Source organism: Phalangium opilio, unplaced genomic scaffold, assembly GCF_054372755.1.
Source record: "Phalangium opilio isolate 3A_F unplaced genomic scaffold, DU_Popi_V2 ptg000246l_1, whole genome shotgun sequence".
Classification (NCBI taxonomy): Eukaryota; Metazoa; Arthropoda; class Arachnida; order Opiliones; family Phalangiidae; genus Phalangium; species Phalangium opilio.
In genome coordinates, this window is record NW_028324225.1 from 4,915,836 (window position 1) to 4,931,251 (window position 15,416).

The 15,416-nt window shown below is 40.4% G+C and overlaps 8 non-coding genes across 8 annotated transcripts; all 8 read left to right on the forward strand.

The window, feature by feature from the left end:
* The first annotated feature begins 8,539 nt into the window (after positions 1–8,539).
* On the forward strand, positions 8,540–8,621 carry TRNAP-AGG (transfer RNA proline (anticodon AGG)). Its single transcript has one exon. It is a non-coding gene; the product is annotated as a tRNA-Pro (tRNA).
* A 1,589-nt stretch (positions 8,622–10,210) lies between these two features.
* On the forward strand, positions 10,211–10,292 carry TRNAL-UAG (transfer RNA leucine (anticodon UAG)). Its single transcript has one exon. It is a non-coding gene; the product is annotated as a tRNA-Leu (tRNA).
* Positions 10,293–12,027: 1,735 nt separating this feature from the next.
* On the forward strand, positions 12,028–12,109 carry TRNAL-UAG (transfer RNA leucine (anticodon UAG)). Its single transcript has one exon. It is a non-coding gene; the product is annotated as a tRNA-Leu (tRNA).
* Positions 12,110–12,483: 374 nt separating this feature from the next.
* On the forward strand, positions 12,484–12,565 carry TRNAL-UAG (transfer RNA leucine (anticodon UAG)). The gene has a single exon. It is a non-coding gene; the product is annotated as a tRNA-Leu (tRNA).
* Positions 12,566–13,088: 523 nt separating this feature from the next.
* Positions 13,089–13,170, forward strand: TRNAL-AAG (transfer RNA leucine (anticodon AAG)). The gene has a single exon. It is a non-coding gene; the product is annotated as a tRNA-Leu (tRNA).
* Positions 13,171–13,392: 222 nt separating this feature from the next.
* TRNAL-UAG (transfer RNA leucine (anticodon UAG)) lies at positions 13,393–13,474 on the forward strand. Its single transcript has one exon. It is a non-coding gene; the product is annotated as a tRNA-Leu (tRNA).
* Positions 13,475–13,997: 523 nt separating this feature from the next.
* Positions 13,998–14,079, forward strand: TRNAL-AAG (transfer RNA leucine (anticodon AAG)). Its single transcript has one exon. It is a non-coding gene; the product is annotated as a tRNA-Leu (tRNA).
* A 1,130-nt stretch (positions 14,080–15,209) lies between these two features.
* TRNAL-UAG (transfer RNA leucine (anticodon UAG)) lies at positions 15,210–15,291 on the forward strand. Its single transcript has one exon. It is a non-coding gene; the product is annotated as a tRNA-Leu (tRNA).
* Positions 15,292–15,416: the final 125 nt, after the last annotated feature.

The window sequence follows — 15,416 nt, forward strand, 5'->3', positions numbered from 1 at the left end:
GGTAGTGGGTGTACGGGGTCAATTTATTGACAAAAACTGGGAATTTAAAAACCTCTTAATTAGTTTCTGCCATTTCCCTGGCAAACATACGGCTGAAGCCATATTGGCAAAATTGAGGGACGCTTTGGCAGAGATCGGAGTTGAAGAGTGTCAGTTAAAAATGAAAGGGGATATTTTGTGGGTGCTGAGCACATGATTAATTTTTACTGACACGCGGCTTTCCCTGCTGCTATCTGACAACCCAGGGGGGATGAATTGGTCGTTATTTTGCATTATCGAACAAGACTATGATGACTGATGTAAACGTAACTTTCAGATATCGTGCGTATGTGCCGACAATGCTGCAAATGTGGTCAAGGCACTCAATTTGCAGAATGTTTTCCGTTGCGAATGGTGGCTAAATTTAGAAAATGAAAGCAGCGAATCAGAAACAGATTCTGATAACAAACTCGACGAAGGTAAACAAAAACTGGCATTTTATTGAATTGGTTTATATGCAACTTAAGGGGGAGCCACCGAGACTTGCGGTATTCTCTTTGTTAGATTCTAGCCCCGCGGCGGGCCGGTGAATATTTTTACCCAGCAAGTCTTTTGTGGCGCCCTTTAATCATAGTAATTTTGCACGGCTAATAGATATTTCACGTTGTTCACATTTTATTTTTATCCCAGCCTGGAATCCGTTGGCGACAATTTTCGGAGCGCAAGACTCGGATTCTGAAGCGGAAGAGGAAGACCAAACACTAAACGCGACGTTAGATGACGACGGTTGGGAGAGAAAAGGTTGCATAGAACACTCCCTGCAATTAGTTGTAAATGATGCCATTAAGGCCAATGACAGCTCGAAAGAGCTACTCGAAAATCTCCAAAACTGGATAAACTTTTTTCGAAAATCGCCTAAATGGACAGAAGAGTTAAAATCAAGAAGTGACGGCGTTGATTTAAAAATGATAGGGGGTGTTCGCTGGAGCGCTGTTTTTCTGGGATTGGAACGATTTACGAAGGTAAGTTTATTTTAAGGGTCCATATTTTCTAGAAACTTCTGAATGTTCTCTGTCTAACTTCAATTTGGAAAGTTAGACAAGCAAGTTCTCATAGATAATATTTTCAACAATAAACAAATATATTCCACGATAATATGTTGGAAGCCATGCTTCATGCTTTGAATAAAGCCAAAAAAGACCCCAAATGTCCAGCCAAAATAGACTTTCTGTTGCCAACGGAAGAGGACGTCGAGGACGCGAAGGAACTCCTCGAGATTCTGAGACCTTTAAAGCTCTCAACAGACTTCTTTCAGAAGAGTGGTCCACTATCCTCGAGCGTCATAGGGGCTCTTTTGACTGTTTTCGAAGACGTTTTCAGGGTGGAAACGAAAAAATTCGAAGATTTAAAGATCGCAGTCCTGGAAAACCTCCAAAAACGGTTTTCTTCAACGTTGGAGGGCCCATTTTACATAATGGCCTCTCTCCTCGATCCAACCCAGAAAAACATACTTTTTGACAGTTAGTATCATTATCTATGAACATGTTTATTATGAATATCGAACATCATTAGGCAGAGATCAGTTCTTATTATTGTACAACTTTGATTTGTTGCTTTTCCAACTTTGATGAATTAAATTTTGCTAAAAATAATATTCAATTTGATTCACTTTGATTATAGGCACGTCAATGATACAATTCCATGATCATAATTAACATTAATAAAATAAATTAACTACATGGATATAAGTCATGTTTATACTAATATTTCAAATCTTGAGGTTCTTATACACAACCAGTATGGATAAATTTGTATCCAAACTTCAAGTGCGTGACAAAGACACGCGCACATGTTTTCATTAGAGAGAGTGTGTTACTCGAAGCTGCGCAGAATCCTCCCTAAGGTTTGACAGAGAACCAAAGCCATACTCGCCGTTTAATAGGTTGGACCTTGAAGCCACCGTACACCGTACCATGTAATGAACGCATCCCTATGAGAAAATTGGAAAAATACCTTTTACAACCGAGATGTCTACAGGCTGACATTGCCTTAGATTATAGGAGAGGTCACGAGGAGGGCGCGCCAGAATTAGCTGCCTTTCGATAAAACACGTAGCAGACATTCTAATGTACCGAGAATACAACAAAAAATAAAATTTTGCAATTGTTTGAAAATATTTTGATTTCGTTTTGTACGTTTTTCCATTGGATAATACCGTAAGTAATCCATAATCTTTAGCTAATCAATTTTGCAACAATCCACGGTTTTATTATTATCAATACGCGTCAATGTGAAACTCGGAGAGGTAAGGACCGGTGTGGGGGGTATGAACGGATAATCGGTTACACACTTTACACAATCTCATTCTCCATGACGCCTCAGTTAAGCAATAGACCAGTACCGTTAGAAAGGGGGTGTAGACGGTGTATCTCTCCCTCTAGGCGCTCTCTTGTAAGAGGGGATACTGTACACGCTCAGTAGGGGATTACACTGAGCTATGACGTATCCATACTGACACTACTCTATAAATGGCAGTGTGGAAAATCAGGAAAATATCAGAGTAGGGAAATTTGTTAAACATATCGCCATACTACAGATGGAACAAATAATAATTTTTAATTTTTGAATTTTTTTTTCTCGCTTACTATGTGTCTATTTTCTTACGATCTCCTTTGTTATTATGAAAACATTAAACATGACAAGTAAGAAAGTTTTTAATAGAATTACTAGTAGTAGTTATAAAGGCTAGTAATAAGTCTATAAGAAAGTAGAAGTACCGTGTTCCTTATTTTTATTCTGTGGCAGTTACGACTTACGAGTTGAGGTAATTTTAGTTTAAGCAGAAGCAAATTAATTAAAGATAGGAATTGTCATACTTATGAAAGCGCTTTTATAAACTTATGGTAGTAATGAATCAATGGTACCGAGAGGGGATTGGCTTAGTTATGGGGACTAGACGTCAATATTGAGAGTCTAGATTCTAGAATCTAAATTGTGTGGCGGCTGTGGCCTGAGCTGACGACACCCAATACAGTGGTTTCTTTCCCATATATGACAACGTCATAACCATGGATAAAGAATGCGCCTGAGGAAATTGTTTTCACTCTACAGGATAGGGAACTCCCTATTACGGACGACAGCTTATTCTGAATATACTCTGTTATAACATCGGTTGCCAGCACGTGCAATTAATGCAATTTAGCTTTGTGCGTGCTGTCAAGAGATCAAAAACTTCAGGATTTAAAATACCAGCGCGTTTTTTAGCTCAAGTGCACCGACCTCTAGTTTCAAATACGTGTAGTAGGCTGTAAGTAATTTTATAAGTATTTGAAAATTAGGCATAGAGGTCCGTGCACTCGAATTAAAAAAACTCGCGGATATTTTAAATCCTGAAGATCCTGAATTTTTTGGTGTCTTGACAGCACGTACAAACCTAACTTTGGTCGTGCTGACAATCGATGTTGTAACAGAGTATATTCAGAATAAGCTGTCGTCCGAGATAGGGATTAGCCAATCCTGTAGAGTGAAAACAATTTCCTCACGCACATTCTTTATCCATGGTCATAATCCTCTATCTCTTACTTTATTGATATCCCCCTTCCGGGGAGAAAAATTATTTTTTCTTACAAAAGTCATAAACCGAGGTAAGAGATATGAGGGTGTGACGTCAAGAGACATTTTGTAGTACCACAGCTCTATTGGAGCATTTACACTTAAATATTTCTATGGTTGAATGACTCCATCCTATATCTCATGGTCGCTTTACCAGTGCCTCCATGGAAGAAGTAGAAGGAATAGAAATAAGGTGTGCGATTCACACCCCATGCGAGAAGTCGGCCATACCCAGGTGGGGGTGAAAAAAGGGGTACCGTGGTAAAATATTTGTGACGCAGCATGGCAAAAGAACTGTATGGCGCCCTCTTTCCTTAGGAAAAGAAATCCATTTTCATATCTACGTCATGAACAGCTGATTGCGTGATAATTGTCCAAATCTTCGAAAGTTTTACTTTAAGTTATCAACTTACGTTATGGATTTAATTTCAAAAGATCATAATTATTATAAAAACAAAAATAAAACAAAAATTTCAAAGGCAAAGCGGCGTGCTATTGAAACAGGTAAAATCTATTCTTAAGCCTTGCCTTATTTTTCTTAATATATTGATTTACTTTTTAGGTATTGGTTTTAATAAACAATTTTTAAAAGCAAATTTACGAGAAATACTTGCTAATGCATCTAACTTGCATAAGGTAACATACATCGGAAGACCGAAATTGGTTATTGTAAGTATATAGTTGAAGGAACATATCTGTGGACATCAACAAGTTATGGTCTGGTTGTTCTAAGTTTTAGGCATGTTGGTTATGTTTTGTCTAACATAATTAAATTATAACAGTGTTTGGGCGTTAATTTTGTTACTTTTCAAAATTACAGGATACTTTGGAAGAAATAAAGAAATTTAAAATTACTGATATATCAGAAGATGCAATTGACCAATTATCAGTTTTTCTGATGAAATTGGACTTTTAGATAAGAAAGATTTTAATAAAAATAGACACGAACTCTTACTTAACAAAGAGTTTAAACAAGAAATAAGCAAATCATTCACACCCTTAGCAACGTTTAAGGAACTCAATCAAAATGACCAAAACGTTGTTACAACAGTGTTCTGTCAGCGCCTCTTCAATGAAATTAAATCGAACTACTTGGAAGCAGAAACAAAAAACCTAGTATTGGTTCACAAAAGGCAAGCAAGTTTAGTCCAGAAGAGGATCCGAAGAAACGGTTGATATCCATCCATCAAATAGCTGGCTACGCTTTAAACAAATTATTTGGATTTTATGAGTGCCCAACTTTCTCGGCAAACTTCCTTGTAAATAAAAGCCAAGCCAAGGAAGAGTTTCACAAATGGACAATGAAACAAGACAGGGGTGGATCCCTTTTCCTGACAAATGAAGCATTTTCCTTTTTTAAGAAAGCATGTGATATTATTATGCCATTTGCAAATCCTGACATCAATTTAAAAACTAATGAACTAAGGAAATCTTTGATTATCGGGGATCTTCAAAAAAATAATTCTTTAAATGAAATTTGGGACAATTTAAGGGGAACCGAAGATGAAAATTCTCAAAGTGCCAAACTGAAGTGTTTTAACATAATAATTAATTGTCATTTAAAGGGGCTAACCAGACAGATTAAAAATGAATTCCAAATTGCCAAGAAAAACGGCTTAATTAGTAGTGGAATTAGAAAAGAACTAAAAGTTCTAACTCAAAATAAACCAAAAAATTTCAAAGAAAATTAAAAAAATGTTTATTTTAAGATGAAATTAACTGATTACGAACAGTTATTCTCCTTTTAACTCGCTTTTCTTTTGTACAATTTCCATTTTTAGTTTTTGTCATTAAAGACTTCATCAGTTTTATCCTCTTTGTTGACTGTCCATATTGAAGAACGGTCGGGTTTTCACCGGAGCCACAAGACCCTCTTTGCCTACTAAAATAGTTCTCGAGCAAATCTTGGTTTAATTTCCCAGTTAAAACAAATGGAGCTCCTTTCTTGAGCAAAAACTTGACAATTTCAATAGTAGAGTATACTTAAATGAGAAAATTATATAAAGGTTATTCAATGTTAACTAGTTATATTGAAATATTCTTACCAGTAATTCTTATGCCCTCTAGCGTCTCTCTGCTCAGAAGCATTTTAGACTTATCAACACCATCTTCAACAACCATTTCATCTACCTCTCGCTCCCATTCGTCTAAATGGCCCAGGAAATCAGTTACGAGCCACTGAAATTAATAATATTAAGATTTAAATCAAACACCATTTATATATTTGAATAATTTTTCTCATATACCTCAAACCTCCAATCATTTAAACTCTTAAACGGTGCTAAAGCTGGTTTCCTCTTTGTATGGAAAGATAATGTATTTGAAACATTTAGGATATCAAAAAACTGGTCAAAATATCGCAGAAATTTTACTGTCTCAGACGCTACATCTCCCACCAATTCCTCTACTGCATTGGCTGTGGTAGAGCTTAGAATTTGGGTAGCGAGCTTGACTTTCATACAACTGTATGCGTTTGGGAAAATGTGATTGTACGTGAGCTTTGGTGCTAAACGTAGGAGCGAAGTCGAATCAATTTTGTAGGTGTCACTTATATGTTTCCATAAAATAAATTTCCCATTTTTTTGTAAATATCTAATTGGTCTAAAGGAGCCATCTTTTTGTTTCTTCAGTTTTCCACTATTGTTTAGGCCATTTGTCGCTGTCTTAACATTGTGGCATACATCAGAGACAAAAAATAGAGGCTCGTTGTTACTGAAAGGATTTGTTGTACGGTATCCAGTTGCGTGATTGTTTAGTTTTTGATCCACTGACGTACAAATTTTAATCAATTTCTGATTTGAAGCGGCTTTGTCACAAACCAATGCGAGAATTTTAAATCCCGCGCCTTGTAAATTCTCCACTGCTTCCCAAATTATGGAGTAAAGATCATCTGCATTTAAATTTCCACAAGGAAAAAAGGCGTATGGGTACTTAAAATTTGATGTTATTCCTCTGACCATCAGCTGAAGTACATGGTTGGCCATCAGCTGAGCCGTCAATTTGTTTTTCCATTTCAAATATTTTATTTCTAAATTCATTTAGATTCGTGACTCCAATTAGCTCCCCTGTATTATGTCGAAACACCAAATCTTGTTTAATTTGAATTTCATCAATTATTAAACTAAAGTATTTCTGGTGCTCTTCTACGTTTTCAAAGTCAATTTTCTTTCTCATTTCCAAGAGAATGTCATCGGTAAATCCACTTTTGGAGTTTAAATCAATCGAGTAGTTATATAAAGTTCTTTGTGTAGGCAATACCAAAGCTTGGCGCATGGCCTCATAAGTACTAGAAGATCGAGCTTTAATCGAGAGACACCACTGAATAATGGCTGGATGCCATTTCCTCGGCCTTGTTTTTTTCGTTTTAATTAATTTTAATTGTTCCCGCATCAGTAGTTTTTTAAACACTGAATTACTCTCAAAGGGATTTTTTAAAATTATATCTTCAAACACAGTACTTTCTTCTTCTGTCATGAAAATTCCGTTATTTTTGAAGCTCTGTTTAATTTTTAATTTTAATATTTCAATCTTTTTCATTAGGGCTTTATTTTTTTTTATTTACGACTACAATTTTTTCTTTGGCCTGTTCTTCAGTCATGTATCGTATGTTCATTTGTTTTTGCACACCTATTTTCTCTCGTCGTTTTCTGTTTTGTAAGATTTTCTTCTTTGTTTGGCAAAAATGGCAGAGCCTTGTGTATTTTCCAACAAATAATTTTAGGCATTGTACCGACCGAATCGATTGACTGGTGAAACATACGTATGAAGACTTTAAATATTTGTCTTTAAAATGTAAATATATTCTCCAAGAATGCCATTGCACGTTTTCCATTTTTCAATCTCAAAGAAAATGTTTATCAAACTATTTAGAGACAAAATGGGGTTGTTGAAATCCACAGAACTTGAAGAAAATATTTCATGATCCAGAGAAATTATTGTATTACAAAAAAATTCTTGGTTGTAGACTCTGGGATATTTCGATATATAAATTATTATCTCCACTTTTTTTAAATCTTAAACATTTAAAAACCAGCCCATGGGATTTAGATTATTTCATTATTTCGACAACCAACTCGAATGTATCTAAATGATTGAGCCAATATTCTAAAAATTCTTTGACCAACTTTTTTAGAGGGTGTAATAACGTTGTGATTGATTCCGAATAACGTTGATTGGGTTCCGAAAGAGGAGATCTTCTTGAAAGAGAAGGCGCTGTCCCCTCTCTAGGAATCTTTCGTCCAACCATAGTAGGTTTCCTTCTAAAGAAGGTAAACTTTCCTTCCGAGGCAAGCGCCTTCTTTTACAAAGAAGGAAAAATTTTCTTCTAAGGGGGGAAACCTACAGTTGAGAAGGGGGAATACCACTTCGAACGCTACACCTTCAGCCTCTCTGAGTTACTCACCCCTTTCTTCTCTCCAACACCCCTACTCTTGGGCGGGGAAGGGAGAGGAGAGAATTTTTCAAAAAGCTTCTGAGAAGGTGATGCGGGATTTGCCGGTGTAGCCCTCTGCGTCAAAGAAGGGGAAGGTTGGTCTAGGGAAGAAATCGCCAAATTCCCACCACTGCCTCTATCAGCCTACTTTGTTTTCTAGAATTTATAATATGAAGCTTTTGCTTATTAGTCTGAGGTGACATTCGTTTCCAGGTAGAGTGGCCGAGTGGCCTAAGGCGGTGGTTTTAGACACCAGTCTCTTCGGGGGCGTGGGTTCGAATCCCACGTCTATAAGCAGAGTTTGATTTCTACGATTAATAATATGAAGCTTTTGCTTAATAGACTGAGGTGACTTTTGTTTCCAGGTAGAGTGGCCGAGTGGTCCTAGGCGCTGGTTTAAGGCACCATTCCCTTCGGGGCGTGGGTTCGAATCCCACATCTATCAGCCTACTTTGTTTTTCTAGAATTAATAATATGAAACATTTGCTTATTAGTCTGAGGTGAATTTTGTTTACAGGTAGAGTGGCCGAGTGGTCTAAGGCGCTGGTTTAGGGCACCAGTCTCTTCGGGGGCGTGGGTTCGAATCCCACCTCCATCAGCAGAGTTTGTTTTCCACGATTAATAATATGAAGCTTTTGCTTAATAGACTGAGTTTACATTTGCTTTCGGGTAGAGTGGCCGGGTGGTCTAAGGTGCTGGTTTAAGGCACCAGTTTCTTTGTTGGGCGTGAGTTCGAATCCCACTTCTATCAGGCTATTTTGTTTTCTAGGATTAATAATATGAAGCTTTTGCTTATTAGTCTGATGTGACCTTTGTTTCCATGTAGAGTGGCCGAGTGGTCTAAGGCGCTGGTTTTAGGCACCAGTCTCTTCGGGGGCGTGGATTCGAATTCCACATCTATCAGCCACCTTTGTTTCCTAGAAATAATAATATGAAGCTTTTGCTTATTAGTCTGAGGTGACGTTTGTTTCCAGGTACAGTGGCCGAGTGGTCTAAGGCGCCGGTTTAAGGCACCAGTCTCTTCGGGGGCGTGGATTCGAATCCCACCACTATCAGCCTATTTTGTTTTCTACGATTAATAATATGAAGCTTTTGCTTATTAGTCTGAGGTGACATTTGTTTCCATGTAGAGTGGCCGAGTGGTCTAAGGCGCTGGTTTTAGGCATCAGTCTCTTCGGGGGCGTGGATTTTAATCCCACCTCTTTCAGCAGAGTTTGTTTTCTAGGATTAATAATATGAAGCTTTTGCTTATAAGTCAGAGGTGACTTTTGTTTACAGGTAGAGTGGCCGAGTGGTCTAAGGCGCTGGTTTTAGGCACCAGTCTCTTCGGGGGCGTGGATTCGAATTCCACATCTCTCAGCCTATTTTGTTTCCTAGAAATAATAATATGAAGCTTTTGATTATTAGTCTGAGGTGACGTTTGTTTCCAGGTGCAGTGGCCGAGTGGTCTAAGGCGCCAGTTTAAGGCACCAGTCTCTTCGGGGGCGTGGATTCGAATCCCACCTCTATCAGCCTATTTTGTTTTCTACGATTAATAATATGAAGCTTTTGCTTATTAGTCTGAGGTGACCTTTGTTTCCATGTAGAGTGGCCGAGTGGTCTAAGGCGCTGGTTTTAGGCACCAGTCTCTCCGGGGGCGTGGATTCGAATTCCACATCTATCAGCCTACTTTGTTTCCTAGAAATAATAATATGAAGCTTTTGCTTATTAGTCTGAGGTGACGTTTGTTTCCAGGTACAGTGGCCGAGTGGTCTAAGGCGCCGGTTTAAGGCACCAGTCTCTTCGGGGGCGTGGATTCGAATCCCACCTCTATCAGCCTATTTTGTTCTCTAGGATTAATAATATGAAGCTTTTCTTATTAGTCTGAGGTGATTGTTGTTTCCGGGTAGAGTGGCCGAGTGGTCTAAGGCGCTGGTTTTAACCATCAGTCTCTTCGGGGGCGTGGATTTTAATCCCACCTCTATCAGCAGAGTTTGTTTTCTAGGATTAATAATATGAAGCTTTTGGTTATAAGTCTGAGGTGACTTTTGTTTACAGGTAGAGTGGCCGAGTGGTCCAGGGCGCTTGTTTAAGGCACCATTCCATTCGGGGCGTGGGGTCGAATCCCACATCTATCAGCCTACTTTGTTTTCTAGGATTAATAATATGAAGCTTTTGCTTATAAGTCTGAGGTGACCTTTGTTTCCATGTAGAGTGGCCGAGTGGTCTAAGGCGCTGGTTTTAGGCACCAGTCTCTTCGGGGGCGTGGATTCGAATCCCACCTCTATCAGCCTATTTTGTTCTCTAGGATTAATAATATGAAGCTTTTCTTATTAGTATGAGGTGATTGTTGTTTCCGGGTAGAGTGGCCGAGTGGTCTAAGGCGCTGGTTTTAGGCATCAGTCTCTTCGGAGGCGTGGATTTTAATCCCACCTCTATCAGCAGAGTTTGTTTTCTAGGATTAATAATATGAAGCTTTTGCTTATAAGTCTGAGGTGGCTTTTGTTTACAGGTAGAGTGGCCGAGTGGTCCAGGGCGCTTGTTTAAGGCACCATTCCATTCGGGGCGTGGGGTCGAATCCCACATCTATCAGCCTACTTTGTTTTCTAGGATTAATAATATGAAGCTTTTGCTTATAAGTCTGAGGTGACTTTTGTTTCCAGGTAGAGTGGCCAGGTGGTCGAAGGCGCTGGTTAAAGGCACCTTTCCCTTCGGGGCGTGGATTCGAATCCCTCATCTATCAGCTTACATTCTGTTCTAGGATTAATAATATGAAGCTTTTGCTTATTAGTCTGAGGTGACCTTTGTTTCTATGTAGAGTGGCCGAGTGGTCTAAGGCGCTGGTTTTAGGCACCAGTCTCTTCGGGGGCGTGGATTCGAATTCCACATCTATCAGCCTACTTTGTTTCCTAGAAATAATAATATGAAGCTTTTGCTTATTAGTCTGAGGTGACGTTTGTTTCCAGGTACAGTGGCCGAGTGGTCTAAGGCGCCGGTTTAAGGCACCAGTCTCTTCGGGGGCGTGGATTCGAATCCCACCTCTATCAGCCTATTTTGTTTTCTACGATTAATAATATGAAGCTTTTGCTTATTAGTCTGAGGTGACATTTGTTTCCATGTAGAGTGGCCGAGTGGTCTAAGGCGCTTGTTTTAGGCACCAGTCTCTTCGGGGGCGTGGATTCGAATCCCACCTCTATCAGCCTATTTTGTTCTCTAGGATTAATAATATGAAGCTTTTCTTATTAGTCTGAGGTGATTGTTGTTTCCGGGTAGAGTGGCCGAGTGGTCTAAGGCGCTGGTTTTAGGCATCAGTCTCTTCGGGGGCGTGGATTTTAATCCCACCTCTATCAGCAGAGTTTGTTTTCTAGGATTAATAATATGAAGCTTTTGCTTATAAGTCTGAGGTGACTTTTGTTTACAGGTAGAGTGGCCGAGTGGTCCAGGGCGCTTGTTTAAGGCACCATTCCATTCGGGGCGTGGGGTCGAATCCCACATCAATCAGCCTACTTTTTTTTCTAGGATTAAAAATATGAAGCTTTTGCTTATAAGTCTGAGGTGACTTTTGTTTCCAGGTAGAGTGGCCAGGTAATCGAAGGTGCTGGTTAAAGGCACCTTTCCCTTCGGGGCGTGGATTCGAATCCCTCATCTATCAGCTTACATTCTGTTCTAGGATTAATAATATGAAGCTTTTGCTTATTAGTCTGAGGTGACCTTTGTTTCTATGTAGAGTGGCCGAGTGGTCTAAGGCGCTGGTTTTAGGCACCAGTCTCTTCGGGGCGTGGATTCGAATTCCACATCTATCAGCCTATTTTGTTTCCTAGAAATAATAATATGAAGCTTTTGATTATTAGTCTGAGGTGACGTTTGTTTCCAGGTACAGTGGCCGAGTGGTCTAAGGCGCCAGTTTAAGGCACCAGTCTCTTCGGGGGCGTGGATTCGAATCCCACCTCTATCAGCCTATTTTGTATTCTACGATTAATAATATGAAGCTTTTGCTTATTAGTCTGAGGTGACCTTTGTTTCCATGTAGAGTGGCCGAGTGGTCTAAGGCGCTGGTTTTAGGCACCAGTCTCTTCGGGGGCGTGGATTCGAATCCCACCTCTATCAGCCTATTTTGTTTTCTAGGATTAATAATATGAAGCTTTTGCTTATTAGTCTGAGGTGACCTTTGTTTCCATGTAGAGTGGCCGAGTGGTCTAAGGCGCTGGTTTTAGGCACCAGTTTCTTCGGGGGCGTGGATTCGAATTCCACATCTATCAGCCTACTTTGTTTCCTAGAAATAATAATATGAAGCTTTTGCTTATTAGTCTGAGGTGACGTTTGTTTCCAGGTACAGTGGCCGAGTGGTCTAAGGCGCCGGTTTAAGGCACCAGTCTCTTCGGGGGCGTGGATTCGAATCCCACCTCTATCAGCCTATTTTGTTTTCTACGATTAATAATATGAAGCTTTTGCTTATTAGTCTGAGGTGACATTTGTTTCCATGTAGAGTGGCCGAGTGGTCTAAGGCGCTGGTTTTAGGCACCAGTCTCTTCGGGGGCGTGGATTCGAATCCCACCTCTATCAGCATATTTTGTTCTCTAGGATTAATAATATGAAGCTTTTCTTATTAGTCTGAGGTGATTGTTGTTTCCGGGTAGAGTGGCCGAGTGGTCTAAGGCGCTGGTTTTAGGCATCAGTCTCTTCAGGGGCGTGGATTTTAATCCCACCTCTATCAGCAGAGTTTGTTTTCTAGGATTAATAATATGAAGCTTTTGCTCATAAGTCTGAGGTGACTTTTGTTTACAGGTAGAGTGGCCGAGTGGTCCAGGGCGCTTGTTTAAGGCACCATTCCATTCGGGGCGTGGGGTCGAATCCCACATCTATCAGCCTACTTTGTTTTCTAGGATTAATAATATGAAGCTTTTGCTTATAAGTCTGAGGTGACTTTTGTTTCCAGGTAGAGTGGCCAGGTGGTCGAAGGCGCTGGTTAAAGGCAAGATTCCCTTCGGGGCGTGGATCCGAATCCCTCATCTATCAGCTTACATTCTGTTCTAGGATTAATAATATGAAGCTTTTGGTTATTAGTCTGAGGTGACTTTTGTTTCCAGGTAGAGTGGCCGAGTGGTCTAAGGCGCCGGTTTAAGGCACCAGTCTCTTCGGGGGCGTGGATTCGAATCCCACCTCTATCAGCCTATTTTGTTTTCTGCGATTAATAATATGAAGCTTTTGCTTATTAGTCTGAGGTGACCTTTGTTTCTATGTAGAGTGGCCGAGTGGTCTAAGGTGCTCGTTTTAGGCACCAGTCTCTTCGGGGGCGTGGATTCGAATCCCACCTCTATCAGCCTATTTGGTTTTCTACGATTAATAATATGAAGCTTTTGCTTATTAGTCTGAGGTGACATTTGTTTCCATGTAGAGTGGCCGAGTGGTCTAAGGCGCTGGTTTTAGGCACCAGTCTCTTCGGGGGCGTGGATTCGAATCCCACCTCTATCAGCATATTTTGTTCTCTAGGATTAATAATATGAAGCTTTTCTTATTAGTCTGAGGTGATTGTTGTTTCCGGGTAGAGTGGCCGAGTGGTCTAAGGCGCTGGTTTTAGGCATCAGTCTCTTCAGGGGCGTGGATTTTAATCCCACCTCTATCAGCAGAGTTTGTTTTCTAGGATTAATAATATGAAGCTTTTGCTCATAAGTCTGAGGTGACTTTTGTTTACAGGTAGAGTGGCCGAGTGGTCCAGGGCGCTTGTTTAAGGCACCATTCCATTCGGGGCGTGGGGTCGAATCCCACATCTATCAGCCTACTTTGTTTTCTAGGATTAATAATATGAAGCTTTTGCTTATAAGTCTGAGGTGACTTTTGTTTCCAGGTAGAGTGGCCAGGTGGTCGAAGGCGCTGGTTAAAGGCAAGATTCCCTTCGGGGCGTGGATCCGAATCCCTCATCTATCAGCTTACATTCTGTTCTAGGATTAATAATATGAAGCTTTTGGTTATTAGTCTGAGGTGACTTTTGTTTCCAGGTAGAGTGGCCGAGTGGTCTAAGGCGCCGGTTTAAGGCACCAGTCTCTTCGGGGGCGTGGATTCGAATCCCACCTCTATCAGCCTATTTTGTTTTCTACGATTAATAATATGAAGCTTTTGCTTATTAGTCTGAGGTGACCTTTGTTTCTATGTAGAGTGGCCGAGTGGTCTAAGGTGCTCGTTTTAGGCACCAGTCTCTTCGGGGGCGTGGATTCGAATCCCACCTCTATCAGCCTATTTTGTTCTCTAGGATTAATAATATGAAGCTTTTCTTATTAGTCTGAGGTGATTGTTGTTTCCGGGTAGAGTGGCCGAGTGGTCTAAGGCGCTGGTTTTAGGCATCAGTCTCTTCGGGGGCGTGGATTTTAATCCCACCTCTATCAGCAGAGTTTGTTTTCTAGGATTAATAATATGAAGCTTTTGCTTATAAGTCTGAGGTGACTTTTGTTTACAGGTAGAGTGGCCGAGTGGTCCAGGGCGCTTGTTTAAGGCACCATTCCATTCGGGGCGTGGGGTCGAATCCCACATCAATCAGCCTACTTTTTTTTCTAGGATTAAAAATATGAAGCTTTTGCTTATAAGTCTGAGGTGACTTTTGTTTCCAGGTAGAGTGGCCAGGTGGTCGAAGGTGCTGGTTAAAGGCACCTTTCCCTTCGGGGCGTGGATTCGAATCCCTCATCTATCAGCTTACATTCTGTTCTAGGATTAATAATATGAAGCTTTTGCTTATTAGTCTGAGGTGACCTTTGTTTCTATGTAGAGTGGCCGAGTGGTCTAAGGCGCTGGTTTTAGGCACCAGTCTCTTCGGGGCGTGGATTCGAATTCCACATCTATCAGCCTATTTTGTTTCCTAGAAATAATAATATGAAGCTTTTGATTATTAGTCTGAGGTGACGTTTGTTTCCAGGTACAGTGGCCGAGTGGTCTAAGGCGCCAGTTTAAGGCACCAGTCTCTTCGGGGGCGTGGATTCGAATCCCACCTCTATCAGCCTATTTTGTTTTCTACGATTAATAATATGAAGCTTTTGCTTATTAGTCTGAGGTGACGTTTGTTTCCAGGTACAGTGGCCGAGTGGTCTAAGGCGCCGGTTTAAGGCACCAGTCTCTTCGGGGGCGTGGATTCGAATCCCACCTCTATCAGCCTATTTTGTTTTCTACGATTAATAATATGAAGCTTTTGCTTATTAGTCTGAGGTGACATTTGTTTCCATGTAGAGTGGCCGAGTGGTCTAAGGCGCTGGTTTTAGGCACCAGTCTCTTCGGGGGCGTGGATTCGAATCCCACCTCTATCAGCCTATTTTGTTCTCTAGGATTAATAATATGAAGCTTTTCTTATTATCCTGAGGTGATTGTTGTTTCCGGGTAGAGTGGCCGAGTGGTCTAAGGCGCTGGTTTTAGGCATCAGTCTCTTCGGGGG